Source organism: Limulus polyphemus, unplaced genomic scaffold (genome assembly GCF_000517525.1).
Source record: "Limulus polyphemus unplaced genomic scaffold, Limulus_polyphemus-2.1.2 Scaffold3816, whole genome shotgun sequence".
Taxonomy (NCBI): domain Eukaryota; kingdom Metazoa; phylum Arthropoda; class Merostomata; order Xiphosura; family Limulidae; genus Limulus; species Limulus polyphemus.
In genome coordinates this window covers 32,291-35,349 of record NW_013669426.1, presented here as the reverse complement: position 1 = coordinate 35,349, position 3,059 = coordinate 32,291, and positions in this window count along the sequence as shown.

Genomic DNA, 3,059 nt, shown 5'->3' with positions numbered 1-3,059 from the left:
CAACGATAACCCAATCTGTGGAGAATCCGTTGAACAGATTTCAGGCTCATCCCACCAACTTTGGCCACTTCTGCTGTCATTAATCTGGGATCCATTTCGATGCTCCTCTTGACAGCCCTTTTTGTCCTCTCTGATGGAACAGGACTACCCGGACGTTGCTCAGTTGTTTCCTTGCCGTGTTTCCTGAACTGCACAATGATTCTGTTGACTGTCGAAAGCGGGATTCCCAAATTCTGCGAAATTTGCCACTGACTTATTCCTCCATCTGCTTGACCAACTATCCTTCCTCTAACAAAATCTGACAATTCGAGAGAACCTTGAGTTCTAGGCATGTTGTAGCACAAGATAATAAGTATGCGGACCATTTTCATTTATATAGTGCTCTATGAACACAAATTAGTTAGCATAAATCAGTTAAATGACGAAAAATTAGGTGTGTATTTACTTGTGACCACTCAGTGTATATTTATATTGCTATTATTACTGCTTTTTTAAAAATCCTGGAAAATATAAACTTTCACCTGGTTAGGTCCCCCGCTGGGACAGTGGTAAGTCTACGGATTTACAACGTTAACATCAGGGGTTCGATTCCCTTCGGTGGACACAGCAGATAGCCCAATGTGGCTTTGCTATAAAAAAAAACAACAACACACAAACACCTGCTTAGACCAAACTGAGTGTCCTTCTATATCCATAGTCTTGTTCTCAGGCCATTTCAATAGCTGACATTCCTGGGTGCTTTTATTGTAATGAATAAAAGCACATTAATTTCTTCTGTTACAGTATAATCCACACTTCCAGTCTCGTGGCGCTTGAGTTTTGTCAAAGATTTGCGATGTTTGTTTTGTTTAACATAAAAATGTGGTTTGAACAAAAGACAATGAACTGGTGTCAAACAAGCCACGAGATTAACTATAATTATTAATTCACTGGTGTTTGCCAACATAATAACTCACTGTCTGAGGTTACACAAGGTTGTCGAAAAGTAGTTAGCTTTAGGGTTTCTTGAATAACGGCGGCTACAATTGAAGTTTGTCTTTAGAAAGTCAAACACGTGTTCATTGGATCACATTCAAGAGTATAATGTAAATTTATATTGTTACGTATCTGCTTATTTGATAATTTCCGGTAAAAATTCTTTCCGGGTGACTTCAGCGACACAAGTCCCTTCTTGATTAAAACTAATTTATTATTTCTCGTTACAAACTTTGTAATACACTTAATTTCCACAGTCACTTTAAACTTAACAACCTTTATAACACACGTTATAAATCACAGTGATTCACACAGTTTACTTACGATGCTTACTGTTCGCTTTACTCAGTTATCTCTATCTTCAGTCTATCTGCATATCTATCTCTTCTTTTATTTGCCGGGATTATATACTAAAAAAAGAGGGTGTCCCGAACAAACTAGGAAATTCACGATCATTCGAGAAACTTCTCGCACACGCCACCAGCGTCACGTGACTTCCGCTGTCGTAACAATATTAATTATTACGATAGTATAATATTGTTAATATTTCATGTTTTCCAAACAGAATTTGTATTATTTAGCACATTGTTACTCGATGAAAGCTCAGGTTAGAAGGCTGAAATCTCGCAATGAAAGGAAAAATGTTTTTAATTTTGCCTACGTTATGATTTTGTCTTTGAAGTTAAGCACAAAGCTACACAATGGGCTATCTGTGTTCTGCATACCACGGGTATCGAAATCCGGTTTCTAACGTTATAAGTCCACAGACATACCACTGTGCCATTGGTGGGCACCTACGTTATAAGTTGAAAACATTTCAACTCACTCAGACGGCATATTGCGAGTCTTGTAAAAACAACAACGACAACTGGAAAATACGAACATCGAATTATCTATAATTGAAAATTATTTAACCTTTCTTATGAGATGCTGTACATATGACGTGATGCTTAATGACAGCAGGGGTCAATTTCGAGTCGAGTGCCCTGACCACCAGGCTATGCCAGACCCAGTTGTTCTGAATGTTATAAGATAGCTTGGATATGTTTATTCACAATATTGTTACGTCTCTCGTCGTTAGTTAATTTCCCGTATAATTTCTTTCCGGTGAAATTTTAGCGACACAAGTCCTTTCTTAAATAAAACTGGGTTATTCTTTCTGAATACAACTTTGCAATACAGTTAATTTCCACAGTCGCGCTATAACAAACGCTATAATTCACAACGAACGTCTCACGTGCTCGACTCAGCTGTCAATTAGACATCCTTGCCGTCACTTCTTGGTGGCTTATATACACAAGACTACCGCATATCTAGTAAAAGCTCGAGACTTCACGAACCTTCGAGAATATGACGTGTTACTAGCGTCACGCTGTGGGTTCGAATCCGGTCACCAAACATGCACTTACAGCCGTGGGGGTGTTATAATGTGATGGTCAATCCTACTATTCGTTGGTAAAAGAAAAGGTGATGCCGAATAGATGCATTTCCTGTGCTCGGCACTTCAATATTAGGAACGGCGGAAGGTAGCCTTAATGGCTTTGCCATAAACAAACAAAAGATTAGTTAGTCCATTGCCTCCGCTTTGAAACCAATAACATTCGGTTTGAATCCTAGTGATAATTTTCAGTATTATTATTATTATTTGTTTCTCATAATTAAATTTCTATTTTTTGTCAGATACATAGTTATAAAAACTGAAATAATTTGTCAGAAGTTTTTGTTTATATTGCAAAGTATATTAAGTTTTGATGTATGCGAAAGTTACACGTATACAGACATCATATTGTTGCGTCAGCAAGGTCACGTGATTAGTATCACGCCACGTCCTTCTCGAACCTTCGTGAATTGTCGGGAGATTACTAGATAGAGTGTAGTCTTGTATGTATAAGACCGGCCACGAAGCGACGCGGAGGTAATGAGTAATTGAATGTATGCGGACAAAATATTGTTGACCACGTGAGACGTGAGTTATAGCATTTGATTATAGAGCGACTGTTGAAATTAAGTGTATCGGTAAAGTTGTATTCGGAGAGAATAAACCAGTTTATTTAAGAAAGGACTTGTGTCGCTAAAGTTTCGTT